Here is a 16847-nt window from a genome sequence, read left to right on the forward strand (position 1 = left end):
TCTTTTAATTTTTATTTTCCTTATTTTTCTTTAAAATACGCATCCCTGCCAGCTGTCCTGAATTGTCCCCATCGGGGCGGGGAAGGAGAGGAGTTTGTGCTCAAACGATGCGCGGGGAAAAATAAAATCGCTGAGCCATTGAGTTGCTTTTTTTATTATTTTTCGGTTCGTGCGTGGATTTCTGTCCACTTGCTCCCATCAGGTCAGGTCCTGCGCAGCTCAGCTCCCTTTTTTTAGGGCCATCCTCCCTAAAAAATTAAGTTTTTCTTTATGCAATGGTATACGAGGAAATTTTAGGGCTGGAAATCTTCAAATGTGCCGTGAATCGTGTGATCCCGCGATCGCGGCGGCGGCTCCTTGTGTTTATCGGCGGGTTTTGTCTGGCTTCGGTTCGCCTAAAGCGACTTCATAGAAAAAAAAAAAAGCAGCAAAGCACGGAGCAGGTTTTTATTTGCTAATGAAACTCCAAACACACCCCAGGTTTCTTCTGCGAATCGCTCGTGTCTTTCCCTAAATCCTCGCGGATCGGGACGTGTCTAACGCGATGTTAATATATATATTTTACCAAAAATGCAGTGTCATCTGCATAATCCCATAAGTTTGAAAAGAGAATCCGTGTCTTCGCAGCGTGTCTCGGGCTAAATAGCAATATTCGTCGTGTTTCTTCTTTTAGCGGGTTGAAAAAATAATTATAATTTCTGGAGGAGCCTAAAATAGGTATTTAGATTTTTTTTTTTTTTAAACGTGGATTTAATAAAAAGGAGAATAAAAAAGGGAAGCATGCGGGTGTCTCCCCAAAAATCCCATCCCAGCGAGGGTGGGGAATGGTTAAAGCCGGGGCCCGTGGACTGCTCCGCGAATGGCCACGCGTGGGGGCTGCGTGGGCGCCCACCCCCGCCGTCGGGTCTCTGACCGTCCCCTCTGTCCCTTCTCTTCCAGGCCAGCCCCATGGCTCCGGTCTCTGCTTCACCCCCGGCCCGACGCAGCCCCGCCGGCTCTACCCCCGGGGGAGCAGCCCCTCGCGTGGGGAGAACAACCCAGGTGGGTCCCGGGGAAACCGGGGCGGGGGAAATCACCGGGAGCGACGGCCCCGGGATGGGAACGGCTCCGGGAAAGGGGCCTGAAAGAGATGTGGCAGCTCGGAGGCTGCAATGCGGAGGGGGGGTGTGCCCCTGGGTGCCCCCGGAGGAGCCCCCCATGGGTGCTGCAGCCCCACCCGCGAGCACCCGGCAGGATGATCCCAAATCTGCGGGTTTTCCCCCAATTAGGGCTGGAAGCTAATGAGGAGGGGGAATAAAAAAAAAAGGCACAATATCACCTCCCCCTCCCCAAACCCTTTCGTGCAGCCGGGGGCTCACAGAAAAGCCAGGCAGGAGGCCACGGGGAGGGGCTGCCGGCGGTGAAGGGGTAGTCCTGGGGGGCAGAGCCCGCGCCCCGGGGGAAGCGGGGCCAGGCTGGGTGGGGTTGGCCGTAACACCGAGCTGCTGGGGACCCCCCCCGGGCAGATTTGGGGACCCCCAGGGCTGAGCTGGTTCCTGCTGTGTGGGTGCCCCCCAGGACCCTCCCTGCTCACCCCATCGGTGTTTTTTCCCTAATGTCCCCCTTTCCCCGCTCCCAGCCAGGGCTGTGAGTACTGGGCCTGATGGGAGCCAGATCAGTGGGTTTTCCCAGTGGGGGCAACTGGGACAGAGGGCCCCGATGGGGAGGATGTGCTGGTGGTGGCGGCAGCAGGAGAATCGGGCTCCGGGAAGGAGGCAAAACTCGTGAATAACCTCCCACCCCAAACCCACAGCCCTAAACCCATCTGGTTTTACGCTAGGAAATAAAATTCCAAGGCAAAGAGGAATTTTAAGAGAAAAGGGGAAAAAAAACCCAACCAAAAACCCAAACAACTGTTCTTGTTTGAGGAAAAATCCTGTTATTAGTTTTGACGCTATCTGTATTATAACAGGGAAAATAAAAGGGTAATTAATAGAGAGCCTGGGGGGGTTAAAAGTACAGAAATAAAATAGCATTTGATTTCTGTCTGGGCTCTGCACGGTGGGGCCAGGCCCTGGCATCAGCATCAGCACCAAGAGTCGGTTGGATGGCACCGGCAGCGATGGGCTGTGGGCAGGGGGCTTCCCCTTGCCCAGGAGAGGGGAGCTGGGAGGGGCTGAGCCCCCTGGGAGGGCAGAGAGATGGGGGGTGGTGATGGCAGTCATGGCTGGTGGTGGTGAGCCTTGGTGTTGGCGATGGGTGATGGTTGGTGGTGATGAGGGTAGTGGTGGTGGTGGTGGTGGTGATGAGGGTGATGGTGGTGGTTGCGATGGTGATGAGGGTGGTGGTGATGGTGATGAAGATGGTGATGATGAGGGTGGTGGTGATGGTGATGAAGATGGTGGTGATGAGGGTGCTGGTGATGAGCGTGGCGATGGTGCTGAGGGTGCTTGTGATGAGGGTGATGGTGGTGCTGAGGATGCTGGTGATGAGGGTGATGGTGGTGGTGATGGTGGTGGTTGCGATGGTGATGAGGGGGGTGGTGATGGTGATGAAGATGGTGGTGGTGATGGTGATGAGGGTGGTGGTGAAGAAGATGGTGATGAGGGTGGTGGTGATGAAGATGGTAATGAGGGTGGTGGTCGTAATGATGGTGTTGGTGGTGGTGATGGTGCCAATGAGGATGATGGGCTTGGGGGGTGATGATGGGGGTGGATGATGATGGTCCTGATGGGGATGACAGGGATGGGGGTGCTGGGGGGCGGCGATGCGCGTGTGCGCGCCTCTCCCAGCCCCTTCCCCGCCCATTGATGAACCGATAGGCGCTGCAGAGGGGGGGGGGTGTAGGGGGGTGGGAGTCAGGGCAGGTGACGTCAGACGGGGCTGAACCAATGAGGAGCCGCGGTGAGGGCCGGGAGTGTGAAAGCATGAATGAAAAGTGCCGCGCGCCGCTGCCCCCCGGCGCAGAGGCTGCGGGCAGCGGTGGGCAGCAGGTAGGAGCCGAGCCGAGCCGAGCCGTGCCGAGCCGTGCCGTGCCGTTGGCTCCGCGTCCCGGCCCCGCTCCGCGGGAGAGGCGCGGGGGAAGGGGAAGCGGGGGGGGTGGTCGTGGTCGTGGGAGCCGGGATGTTTCGGGGACTCCGAGCATCCCCCGCAGCGTGGATGTGGCGGCCCAGAGGGGCAGGAGGGATGGGGGTGAAGGAGGGAGGGATGGAGGTGAAGGAGAGAGGGATGGGGGTGAAGGAAGGCTGGATGGAGCGGTGCAGGTCCCTTGGCGAGGGTAGGGAAGCAGGAGGGAGGGCTGCGGGGCTCCCGGAGGAAGTGAGAGGGATGCGGGTTCCTCCCCTGAAGAATAGAAAGCATTGCGGGTTGCCCTGAAGGGGAGGGAAGGGTGGAGGGATGCAGGTTCCTCCCCGGAGGAAGGGAAGGTGGAAGGACGCAGGTCACCCCGGGGAAAGAGAGGGATGCAGGTCCCCCCCCCCCCACCTCCGCCGCCCCGGAGGAAGGAAGGATGGAGGGATGCAGAGAGCCCCCGAAGGAAGGATGCAGGGATGCGGGTTCCCCGTGAATGAAGAAAGGACGGAGGGATGCGGGGAAAGGATGGCGAAGGCTGCGGGGAAAGGAGGGCGAGGGACGCGGGTCCCCACCGCTAGAAAGCTGCGGGTCCCCCCCCCGCGAAGACAAGGAGGGATGCGGGTCCCTGCCCGAGGTGCGCGGTCCCTGCGCGCAGGGCCGGGGTCCTGAGCTGCGAGCGGGAGTCGCTCCCTTCCTTCTTTCCTCCCTTCCCTCCCTTTCATCATTTCCTCTGTGTTTTCCGTGTTTATTCATCGCTTCTATTCCCCCAGATCTTGCCTGAATCCAAAGCATCACAAGTTATTTATTTTCAGCGGCAGGGTTTGGTTATTTTTTTCGCAGTCATTTTGTCGAGAGCGCGTTAAATGCATTTATGGGCGGGGGAAAAAAAAAATGTCCTTTTGGTCTTTTATGCATATTTGAAGTTACGGGCGCAAATTATATTTGCTTTGATTATTACCAGCTTGAATGCATTCATTTGATCGTTATTAAAAATAACGCGGGCTTAATTCTCAGCACCTGCAAGAGCATCATTTGGTTTGCAAATGAAACAAATTGAAACTCGGCAGAAAATTAGAGCTTGAAATCCTCGAATTCTGCTCCAAATTGTATTTTCCAGGGGCCTGATCCTGCCTGTCCCATTGATGCTCAAGGAGAGCTTCGCAGGAACAGGGCCACTGGTGTAGCTGGGTGCTGATATTCTGGATCTCGCTGCTAATATTTGCATCTCTTTTTATTCATTTTCCTCCCTCGTTCCTTCCTTAAAAGCCCCTGAACCCCCTCCCCGGAGAAGAAGAGGTTGGCTTTTTCCTGCTAATGCTGTAGACTTCAGGGGTTGGTTGTTATCTTTGGTTATCTAGCTGTATGAGTGGTGTCAATTCTTCATAAAGCTAGATAACCGAAAGTAAAAATAACCCCATTACACGCCTGAGGAGGATGTGGAGAAGAAAGGAAATTCATCAAAAGGAAGAGGAGGAAAAGAAAAAAAAAAATGGAAAAAAAATAAAAAGGAAGAGAAAGGAAATGAGAGGCGGAAAAAAAAACTGGGGGAAAAAAAGACAACTTTTTGAGACTGGAATTAAAACCCGAGGTAGGATTTTTTTTTTTTTTTTAAAGACCCTGTTTGCCTCCTGTGATTTTAAGAAAGAGTTTACTGATTCTGTGCATGTGAAGAAAAACGTCTGTCTTGAGAAAGCCAAGGCTGTTGCCGCTCTCTCCTCGGCTGTTAACTGTAATTGAATTAACAAACTAAAACTTCCAATCAGATTACGAATTAGTTAAGCCCAGGACACAGACTCCAGCTCAAGGATGAACTTTCATTGCATAACCAGTCGTATAGCATCAGAGAATCCATAAATCAATACAGATTACTGTGGTGGATTATCTGTTTAATAAAGCAGCAACAGAGCAATGTTTATTAATGGTTGGTTTGCAAATACGAGCGCTGGATTCTTATTTTTGGTTTGTTTTTTAAATTTTTTTCTTCCCCACTCCCATTCCCTACCTGTTATATGTTGAATTTTCTTCCCTGACAGATATAACTTGATCTCAGCATTAGAAAGAAGGCTGTGGTGAGGTGGAAAATGGTTTCTTGCAGTTTTCTTTGTTTTTCTTCCCTAGTACCTCTAGCCCAACGCTTTCTTTCTTCTTTTTTAACCCTTTGTCTATGAACGTTTCTTTGAATGGACTCAAGATTCCAAGATTGGGGATTTACAAAAAAAAAAAAAGTAGATATCTAACTTGTGTATGAAACCGCTTGAGACTAATTGGGGAACTTGATTTTTGTCTAATTAATCCTCTCTGCAAATTCCTGCTGGTCCTTACCCCCTTCACTGGATTATATGTCAACCTCTGCTTTATGGAAACTGAGATTTTTTTTTTTTACCTGCTCTACTGTAGAAGGGAATTTGGGGTCAAAGAGGTGAACTGGGTGCTCCTCTCTCGCTTTTAATGGTCAGACTGGTTGCCTTAGATGCCACCTGCAAAAGCCAGCAACCTATTTGGAAAGGTGTCTTGGTGTTGCTTAGAAGAACGCAAAGATCTTGCGATGGATTAAGATAATCTATAATCTCAGAATGGTGATTCCAAGGAAAACAAAATCATAATAATAAAGAACAAATATGGGTATCAGCATCGGACCTAATTTTGGAAAGGAGCAATTATAGCATTGCGACTTTATGAAAACCCTCTTGTGAGAGACGTAGAAAAGAGCTGTGCTGGACCCGCTCGTTTTGCTCGTGTGCTCATTGGGAGCGTTAAAAAAAAAATAGACAGAAGAAACTGTCCCTGGTACCTTCTCCTGGGTGATTTGAAAGATTTATCCTGCTCGTACGATGACTTTAAATTAATAAATAAGAATTTTTTTCTCCCCCCTCGCCCATGGCCCTGTAATTCAGAATAATTTAGCGCATGTGTTAACTCCCTCTAATGATCTTCTTGGGGAAAGCTGAGGGAAAACCTCTCTGTCTTCCCTTCGGGGTTCATGTAGGTGCTGCTGTTGTTCCTGGCACTGCTCCTGCAGCCCACGCCGGCGGTGGCAGGGCTGTAGGGAAGTTTGTACAAGCTCCTCTTTTAGTCCCTGTTCTCTGTGACCTTGCTGCTGCTTCTCCTTTGGGCAAAGCATTGCTCTCCTGGCCTGGTGGCTTGTCCCCAGCTGGAGGGGGACATTGCAGAGGACAGGGCAACAGAGAACCAGCTCCAGAAAGTGTCTGAGACTTGGTCCATGGAAGGGCAGAGAGAGCATCCTCCATGGCAAGGGAGAGAGCATCTTCCATGGAAGGGGAGGGGACATCTTCCATGGAAGGGGAGGGGACATCTTCCATGGAAGGGGCAAGAGCATCCTCCATGGAAAGGGAGAAAGCATCCTCCATGGATGCTTGCACCCCGAGCGCCTTGTAGGATGAAGTTGGACCCTCTTGGCTTGGTGGCAGCAGGATGTCACCGCACGGAGCCCTCCTCCTTCATCCCTCCGAGGCAGATGAAGCCAGGAGGAGAGCGGTTGCTGGTTGAGCCAGTGCCCACCAGGCTCGTGGGCTGGGACGTGTCTGCGGGAGGACACTGGCATTGAGTGGTGGCCCCTAAATCCTTGTGCGAAGGGGTGTGGTGGCTCACCCAGGGATGAGCGCGCGGAGGACGAGGGACTCTTATTGCTGGGTGAGCACTGGTGAGCTGCCATGTGCCATCCACCATTGGCCAGTGTCTTCGTTCAAGGGTAGGGGGGAGGAAAAAAGCTCCTTTTGTCCAGTCAGGGGCTGGGAGAGATGTTATGTGATCATCTTTTGGTGTTCCTCGGTGACCAATCATGGTCTGTGTGGGGCCAAGGCGGCACCGCCATAGGCTGATGTTTGATGGTGTCACTTGCTTGGGTGTAACAAAGGCATGAGCAGGAATGGAGGGATGTGAACTGGGACGAGGGAGAAACTCAGTGGGGAATTTAGCAACCTGGAGCATAGGGAGCCCGTGTGTGGTGGGGCCGGATCCAGGGGCAGGAGGTGCCCATGGTGGTCAATGATGGAGGGGGTGGGTTTAGAGCCCATCTTGCCTGACCCGGCTCTCCGGAGCTCGTGCATCTCATTCCCTGCTGCAAAAAGTGTCCTTTAAAATGGTCGTGAACCCCCACTTCTGCTCAGGGACGTGGTGACACCACGGGGCTAAAGCATCTCCAGGTCTTCACGCATTCCTTTGTGCTCCCAGCTTGGCAGGGTGACTGGGAACCAGTGTCACCCCGCTCTCCGCTCCTCAGCGGGGGCAGCCCCCGGGGTGGGTCCCTCGGGGCTCTCGGTGCCGCCAGCTTTGCCGCGGCTCCCCCGGGCTCTGGGGGTGCTCTCGGGCCGCGTCGCTCTCCGTGCGGGTGGAGATTGCTCTTTAATTCAGATTTTTGGTGTGGCGGGTGATCGTGCCCAGTGGTGGGGCTGCGAGCTTGGCGCTCTCAAAGGCCTTTGGGAACATGAACCAGAATAGTCTTGCAAACAGCTGATTTATTATATATTTTTTTATTTTTTTTGTCCCTTTTCTCCCCGATTTGCTACCGGAGTAGAGCAGCAATAAGAAAGCCCGGTGTGTTGGCATGACGTTGATCCAAATTGCAGCTTACATGTGGCTGTTTAAGCTTGCTTGGACACTCTGATGTGACTGGTTTAACACTCAGCACTGTCTACTCTGTTCTCCCTTATGGCTCCGTAACTGCCGGAGACGTTAATAGGAGATACGCTCGCATGTTCTGTAGCGAGAGATTAGCTCGGCACGGTCCTTTTCATGCTTAGGAGCAGTCAAAAAAAAATTAGGAGCAAAATAAATGCTAATTATTCTATGGTTCGGTGAGTCATTGAGAAGAACTAACCTATACAAACACAATAATTGAAAATTATTAATTTCATTCAATATATCACTCTCATCTAGGAAAGAGCTTGTGACTGAGTCGCTTTTAGCTTCTGTCTTCAACGCTTACGCCAGGGACGCAGAAATGCAGCAGATCAGTTTGCTGTTGAGTCCAAAGCCCCTTCGCATCGCTCTCATCGTCCAAACGATGCGCCGCGGCCGGCACAGCGGGTCGGGGGACTGGTAAACGTGCAGAAATACTCACGCTGGTCAACGCTGCCAGTGGATATTAACTTTTTCTTTGCGAAGGATAAAACATTTATATTTTTTAGAAATAATATTAACAAATTCTCAGCCCCAAACTGTGAAAAATAATTATTTTTTTTTTTTAATCAAGATATTTTTTTTTGCGTGGGAGGCAAGCAGACATTTCCCGACTGAGGGAATTTTCTGCTGGCCTTTTATAATTTTAAACTGAAAACAAAAGGAGGCCCTGATGGCTCCAACCCTTCGAGGTTTCCACAGGGCATGAATTGCCCCTGTTCCTCCTTGGCCTCTCGCTCCCGCGGGCCATGGGTTGGGCAGGTGCGGGATGGCCAAAGAAATCCTATAGGTATGATATAACGTGTATATATGCGTATATCTATATATTTTTGAAATATATTTATATATTTCCTTCCTCCAAGCGATCACAGCCAGGCTGGCGTGGGAGATGGGATGGGTTTTAACGGTGCTCTCGACGCAGGGCTGGCGGGTGGCGGCAGCTCGCTCCCAGCATCGATCCCCACTGCTTTTGGGGTGTCGGGTCTGTGTGACGTGGGGTTCAGGACACCTTGTTGGGTTGGGTTTGGGGGTGATCTCTGTACCAGGAGAAAGCACAAGGCTTCCTGCCATCGGTACCTCAAAACTCCTTATTGAAGCCTCCAGCCGCTGGACCGGGGCTGAGAAGGGAGCAGGTCTTTGTGCCGAGAACAGAGTCTTTCCTCTTCAAACAATCAGGGTTTCAAAACCCCTGAGCGTTTTCAAGGGAAACGATTTTTTTCTGTCGGGATTATGATAAACCGGCTGAGTGGGCGCGCTAAGCCGCCGTAGGAATCAGATCAGGCCCCGCTTTAATTTCAGCGAGTGGCGGGTGTGTGGGAACGGAGGCTGGGGCGATGCTCTGAATTAACCGTCTGAGCCCCGAGCCCCCGCCGGTTCGGTGCAGGGGTGCAGGCAGCTGCCTCTTCGTGCCCACCCTGCTCCCTCTCCCCGCCGTGGCTTTGCAGATGTGGCTGCTGATGCACGACACTTCGCAAGGTGGTTTTTGGGATGGCTTTGGGGTCTGGTGCCAGTCTCCATATGCCAGGAGCAAAAAGGAGAGGGGATTTCTCGAATCTTTCCCCCATCCCAGCGTGCAAACGTGGCGCTGGGTGCCCAGCAAATGGGACCAGACGGCTCTCCTGCACCCTTGCCTGGGTAAAGCGGTTGGCAGTGCCCCGGGGAAGCGGGGTGGGGAGAGCTGGAAGGAAAATGATGAGCTCTGTGGTCTTTAGGCTGCTCGGAGGAGACGGCCTGCCAGCGGGCAGGTCGCTCAGATGCAGCCGGGGTGATTGGATGTGAAAGCGGAGCGGCCGCGCTGGCAGCTTCGCCTCTCCTCCTCACCCGCCGCCGCCGCGGGAGGTTTTGCTGGCCCAGGCTCGTGTGACAGCGTTGCCAGTGTGGTGGTGGTGGGCTAAAAATAGTCCTGGGGGCTGCATTCTGGCTTGTCCGGCGGGATTTTTCAGGGACAGAGATAGGAAGGGACGTGTGCGTGTGAGTCCCGACACCTCCCTGCTCGCTGCCTTTCCCCCGCCGCTGTAAAACACAGGGCGAGAAGGTGACAGGCGATGGGCTTTGGAGCAGGCAGGATGCGGCCACCTGCAAAGCTGTGATGGTCGTGGTTAGTTTTGAAGAAAAAGAGCTGGGAAGGTTCAGTTCAGGAGCCCCGTGCCAGCCGTGGCAAGGGACCCCCCAAATCCTGGGGCTGGGATGGGGCTGGGGGAGGATGTCCCTATGTACTGAAGTCTGCCAGGCTCACGGGGAGGTCTCAGATGGCTGCTCCTGGCCAAATCCATCTCTGGTTACCAGTGGACCCCGGTCTTGTGCTGGTGTATAAGTCCAGGATTTATCCTGCTACAGCTGAGACCGGACTTGGACCTGGCATCTGTAACTAGAAAGCTAAGCTGTGTAATCCTCACCCGGCGATGACGGCCGTGGCCTGAGCCTCAGCTTTGACAGCCCTGGCTGGGTGTAAAAATCATTTTAATTTCACTTTCAGGGCTTTTAGTATTGCCAGAGCAGGGACAAAGGGGGTAGTGGCAGGATGGTGGTGCAGGAGGAGGGAGCACCCGCCTTAGGTGCATCTGCTGGGTTTAACTGCTCGGTCTCGTGCGATGAATTTTTGGAGGCAGGTGGAAGGCACGAGGTGGAGCTTGTTTTGGGACAGGGAGAAAATGCAAGATCTCAGAGGGGAAAAAAAAAGCTGATTAATAAATGCTGGGAATGAAAAAGACTTGATTATTCATTGGGATGGCTTGGCCCTGAGCCCGGCGTGTGGCTCCAAAGGCTGTTGGCTCATCCTGTGGCTTTGCATCGCTTGAGTTGATGCAGGTAACCCAGGTTTGATTCGACCTTCAGCAGATTTCTGCCTGCTGGAAGCTCAAAACTTGTCCCTGTAGGAGGGACAAAGTCTCCTGGATCAGTGTGTGAGCTATGGGGAGGGGAAAGGGGATCCCCGAGATCCGCGTCGCTCTTTTGGAGGCACTGGGTGCTCTTTGGGGAGGAGGAAGAGCTCTCCTGAGGAGCTTGCTTTGTTTCAACTTTTCCTCCCTCTCTGGCTTTTAGTAAATACCGACTATTTTAGGTAAGAATGAAATATTCAGCTTTTAGGGTATTTCAAAGGAGCAGATTGTTTTAGGGATTCCCGGGCTGAACAGGGCAGGAATGCATCTGGGCCAACCAACCTTCCTCTGGCATCAGCAGGCACCAGCTGCTGGGGAGGAAAGTGCTTGAAACCCTACAATTATGGGATAATGTATTCTGAGAGTTTCTCAGCTTTCCGTCCCCGAGCTGGAGAGTTTATACCCCCTCCCTGATTCCTGTACAACGTGGCTAAACTTGGATGTTCTTGTCATCTGCTCCTCGAGGGTGCCGGGAGCATCCCACAGCGGTGATCTGCAGGGGCTCGGGGCTGAGCAGGAGGAAAAAAACACCCCAAATTTTCTAAATTCCACTTTTTTTTGGAGAGAGGAATAGTGTATTTGAAAAGTGTGCCGGCCTCCGCAGCCGCGTGTGGAGTGAATGGAAAAGCCTTGGGATATTAGGAATATCACTTTGATATTCCAAGGGAATTACGCACATAATTCATTCAGGAACTTGGCTGACTCCTGCAAGGCACTGCTGGTATCCAGAGGACTTTTCTACCTGCTCGGGCTTGGCTGGGAGGTGCAGGCCTTGACCTCTTGGGCTGCGGGGAGGTTTGGGGGCTTGGGATGCTTCACTGGGCTGGATGGGTACCACAGAGGGCGCGTGGCCCCGGGCCACCGACCTGCCTCATGATTTTGCAGACAAACCCTATTATCTGGAGAATTTTCTCCCTTTTGTTTTGGCTTTGAACAACAAAACCCACCAAGCCCCCCCACCTTTTTTTTTTATTTTTTTTTAATGAAAAAAGAGTTCTTTTTAATCTTAAACCCACCCATGTCTAGAAGCATCAGCAGGGCTGGGTGGGTTTGCGGAGGGAGAGCTTTGCCACTGAGCTGTGCACCTTCTTGGCTCTCTTTGCTCATGATAAACTGCTTATTTTTGGAGAAGCTGGGAGCGAGAGGAGGCTTTGCCTGCACTGCCCATCTCGGCCGAGCACCAGGGCAAGCCGGCGGCGAGGCCGGGGCGCAGGCAAGCTGCCTCCCTCCTCCGATGCGAGGGACGGCCACGGAGCAGGTTGCCATGGAGAACCGGGATTATTCTGCGCGTGTGTGGACCGGGGTGGAGGGGAACATTGTATTTTTTTATTTATTTTATTTTTTTTATAACATTTGTGATGGAGCACGATGCCATCGCCGGCCGTGCTCGCCCGACCTTGGAACCTGCGACCTCCAAACCCCGTCCCCTCCTCCCTTACTCCTACAACCCCAGCTTCTTGCACCAGCTCCTCCATCGGGCTCTTATCTCCGATAATCCCCCCCTAAGAGGGCTTTCTGCTTGTTATGACACCCGGTGAAAGCGTGGGAGAAAGATCTTTTCTTCGCCCTTGTCCTCCACAGCCAGCCACTAGCCTGAATGGGAGGCTTTTTTGTGTCTCTGTGTGCCTGACTAATTGAGCTGAAGGACTTGCGTCTGGAAGGGCTTGAAAGGGACTTTTGTTGCCGCTGCGGAGTTTGTGGAAGGCGAATGAGCTTTGCTTTCTTAGGGGACGCGGGTCCTGGGCAAATTTGACTCTCGAGTGCTCACGCCTCCTGGTTCTTTGGGAAAATTAGGAAAAAAAAGGGTGGTGGGCTTTTTTTTTGTTTTTTTTATTTGTTTTTTGAGGGCTATCGGCAACACCAGGCGCTGGAAAATTGTCTGGCAAAAAAAAGTCTACCCCTGGAAAGGTTGGCTTAAAAAAAGGGCATGGAGAGATGAGTTAAAACCGGTTAAAAATAACAGTATCGGGAGTTTTGCTTCCAAAAATAACAGTAGCGAAAGCCTTTGCCTCCTGCTTTTTTTAAGGCCTGAAAAGCAACACCCAAATGCCCTCTGTGTGATCCCAGGGGAAATTGTTTCGTGGTCTAAGGGTGCTTCCACATCCCATTGCATCCCAAGAAGTGAAGAGCATCAACTCTCACGAGGTGGTGGGAGTCGCTGATGGAAAATTCCTCTTTTTCGTGACAGGAATGGTCAAAAGTCAGGATTTTCCCTGAAAGTGCTTTAATTAGCGCTTGGTCTGGAGTCGTCCCCGAGTGACTCCTGGCACCGGTGACCATGTGAATGTGCAGGAGGGAAGCCTTCTGCTACCTCTAATACCCCCAAGCCCTAGATCTTTCTTAAAAAAAACCCACCAAGGTCTTGTTTGGTAGGAAAACCAAGAGGTTTGATGCAGCACTTTGGGAATTTAAAGGCTCTTCTCCATTGGGGAGGTTGGTTTGGGGCATCTGGTTGGAGCTTTTGGGGACTTTCACCTCTGACGGTGGCTCCTGTTGCCCCATGTCCCATCCCGAGGACTCGGAGTTTCCACGTGCCAGGGTATTTTTTTCCTGCCTTTGCTAATTTTTCATGATCTGAGGCTGGATTTATCCAAAAACCATCAGCACCTTCTCCCAACCCATGTTTTCCCCACGGTAGGTCTTAGGAAAAGCCCAGTGCTGACCATCCCATCTGGAAATCACCTCTTCCGCAAGCAGGGAAAATGGGGCTTTTTGGGGGAAAAAAAACCAGGGCTTTTTGGCAGAAAACAGCCCGACACGAGGCAAAGGCTGGGTAGAGTCAGGGGTGATAGAAATGGGGGAGAAAGTGGCTGTATGGGGATGCTCGGCCGTCCAGTGCCCCAGCTCTTTGCTCCCTTCGCACACTTCTCTTGGGACATGCAACCCCCAGCCCTCACCAAGAAGCCACTTGAAATTTTGTCAAGAAATATATATTTCCTTTGTTATTTTTCCTTTTTTTTTCATTCTCCTCTTATTTTTCCTTCTTCCCAGTGATATTACAGAACCCTCTGCACAAGGAATCGCTGTCAAAGCTGCCAGGCTCCATTCCACCCCCTGTGTGGATAAACACTCCCAGCGTGTGTTATTTGGCAGTCAGTTTCTAATGCAAAGTGATTAAAACATTGTGAAAGTTGAATTTTTTTTTTTTTTTTTTTTGATGGGGTGATGTAGAGGCTGCAAATGTCCGTGATTTTCTCATCTCCTGCCCAAAGGCTGCAGCCTGGTGCCTTCGGGCTGCAAAAACGCTGGAGCTTTGCAGGGTCAAAGAGGTGCATCAAGGATGGGGGGGAAAAACAGAGCAAATAGGTTTGAAACAAATGTGAATTTGATAAAGAAGTGAAATTTTCAGTGAAATTTGACAGAAAAGAGTGAACAGGAGCCCTTTAAAAAAGAAAAAAGTAAAAAAAAAAATTAAAAATCACTTTTGAAAATGGTGCCCAACCCCTTTCATGTGCCTCCACAAGGGAGATTTTAAGAAATCAAGCAATTTCTGTAGCACTCCTTGCCTAAAATCCACCAACTTGCTTTTCTTTCCAGCAGCCTGAAGTCCGTCGTGCCGCAGCTCCAGGGATGCCTTTGACACCAGGTATTTGCTAAGTGAATCCCAACCAGTTATCGTCCCAGATAAATGACAATTTACATGTTATTTGCGTGCTCGTAAGAAAGCGTTCGAGAAGTTTTTGCTTTCTCAGCGCTGCGAGATGATAATGATGTTGCATATTAGTCATTAGCAATAAGGAGCTGTCGGCGCAAGCCCTCGTGCACCCACCAGCATCCCTCCAGCCCTTTTTTTCCACACAGGATTTGGTTTTCTCTGCCTCCATTTATTTATTTTAAAAAAATATATAATTTCCAATAATTATTCCCCCAAAAATCATCCAATTTCAGTTTTGGAATGATGTGTGAGTTTGGAAATTAGGGTTTGGAGTCAAAACAGATGAAGGGAGCGGGGCAAAGCTCGCAGATGCCAACCTGCCTGTGTGCTGGAGGCCAGAAGACAAAGAAACTGAAATTACTGGGGGCTGGTTTTTTTTTCTTAAATTATTATTTTATTTATTTATTTATTCCCACCCGCATCTTTTTTTTTTAGTAGGGAAGGGGACGACTTTTTTTTTTAATTTATTTTATTTTATTTTTATGACGCTCAAGATTTACCAAAGTGCTGAATATTTTACCCTCTGCAGAGGCCTTACCAGGCTGCCACCAACTTAATGAAATAAAAGGGTTTATTTTTTTTATAACTGGCCAGTAGTTCTGAGTTCCTGCATTTCAGAGCGCACCAGACTGCCTGTAAACCGATTGTTTTTATGGTGTTTCTAACCAAATCCATAACATTGGGAAATTCTTGCCCTGGCACAGATTATTGCTCCTGCCCCCAACAGCTTCCAGCTTAAATAATATGAGTTTTTGAGCACATGCAAAAAAAAAATTAAATCACCTATGGGTATTGGAAGGAGCTATAGAAAATAACAGAAAAATCAGGTGGTTTTGGTAGAGATGAGGTGTAATTCTTAAGGAAACCACAGCAATAATATTAAAATGTATTATTATTGCTAATCAATAGCAGAATCGCTATAAAATATCGAGAATTATGCCGTGCATCTATTTCTCTCCTTTACAGCTCATTGTAATATGCATAATTCCCTAATTCATAATCCCTACGTTTGGTGAGTGCGGGGTTACGCACGCGGGGTTTCTCTGTTTCGGGGCCCTTCGCATTTTTGGGGCTGAGATGGAGAATTGGGATTTTTTTTCCAGACATTTTGGAGGAAAGAGGTGACAAACCCATGAGTCGCACTTGCTGTTGATGCCAGGCGACGGGTCACGGGGATGCGGATCGGGGCCCTGGTGCCATCGCTGCCATCCCTCTGCTCCCTCCCCGGAGGATAACGGGCTCATCCAGCGGGGGAGAATGTAATTTTATATTCTTTTTTTCGATTCAAAAGCCAAAAAAACCAACGTGTGGGGATTTCGGTGCTTTTCGTGACTATTTTTTTCTCCAGCAGACGAAGACAGTGGCTCCGTGCCCGTCCCAGTGAGCGGGTTGGATGTAAACAGCCGAACCCTCGTGGCTGCCATAACCCTTTGCCGATGCATCGCGGGGAGGCTTCCACCTTCTGTCGAGAGAGGCCTGCTTTTCCCTGCCTTTTCTTTATTATTTTTTTCCTTTTATTTCCTTAATATTTTTCTCTTTTTTTTCTTTTTCTCTTTTTTGTTTTCCCTTTTCTTTTTTCTTCTTTTTTCCTTCTTTTTTCCTTTTTTTGTTTTCCTTTTTCTTTTTGATTTTCTTTTTGTTTTCCTTTTTCTTTTTTTTCTGTTTTCCTTTTTCTTTTTTCTGTTTTCCTTTTTCTTTTTTTTTTGCTTTTCTTTTTTTTGTTTGTTTTTTTTTTTTTCCTCAATTCTTCATTTAAACCTGCTTTGTCTCCTCTCCTGCCAGCGTGTTTAACGAAGGGGCAGCCGCTCCCATGCCAATAGGGTTTTTTTTGTTGTTGTTGTTATTTTTTTTTTCCATTCTGTTTTTTTGTTCCACCTGACACCCTCCCTGGGGACTGCGGGGTGCCCAACAAGGGGTGCAGGTCAGGGTGCCCAGGGATAGACAGGGAAACACAAAGCCCCGAGGAAGACACGGGGCTCTTGTTATCCTGGTTGTGCACGAAAGAGTTAACCCATTAGAAATTCCGAGCCCTTCTTCCGATAGTTAAACCTGATTTGCATGCATTTGCATAATGAATGTCATTTGCATTCTTGGAGGTTGGCTACTTCTGTGGGAAAAGTCAAAGCGGGTTTGCGGGGAGGGCGAAGGGGGGTCGGTGAAGAAAGAAGGGAAGATTTTTCTTCCCCGCACCCCACGCGCATCCCGGCCCCTCGCTATCCTCATCCAAATACTCCTTTTTCCCCCTGTTTTTCCCCCCATTTTTTCCCCCTTTCGATGCCTTCCTGCCTCTCCCTTCCGCAGGACGCACAAAAGCCGACGGGCGGCTAGGCCGTGTGGAGGCGAAGCGCATCCTTTCCCTCTCTCCCCCTCCTTCCCCTCCTTTAATTTCTCCCTCTAATTCCATCTTGGCTCCTGTTCCCGGCGCCCTCGCGTGCGGGGGGCCGCGGCCCCTCTCCCTCCCCTCCCCGCGGGTGCATGCGTGCTGAAACGGTCGCAGAAAGGGGAGGGAAAAAAAAAAATAAAAGGTGGGAGCCACCATTTTAGGCAGCCGACGTGTAAAATGGCCGATCCTCTTCCCCTCCTGGTCCTCGCCACGCGGTCGCCTGCATCCCCTCCGCATCCCG

The sequence above is a fragment of the Nyctibius grandis genome, chromosome 17 (genome assembly GCF_013368605.1).
Source record: "Nyctibius grandis isolate bNycGra1 chromosome 17, bNycGra1.pri, whole genome shotgun sequence".
Lineage (NCBI taxonomy): Eukaryota > Metazoa > Chordata > Aves > Nyctibiiformes > Nyctibiidae > Nyctibius > Nyctibius grandis.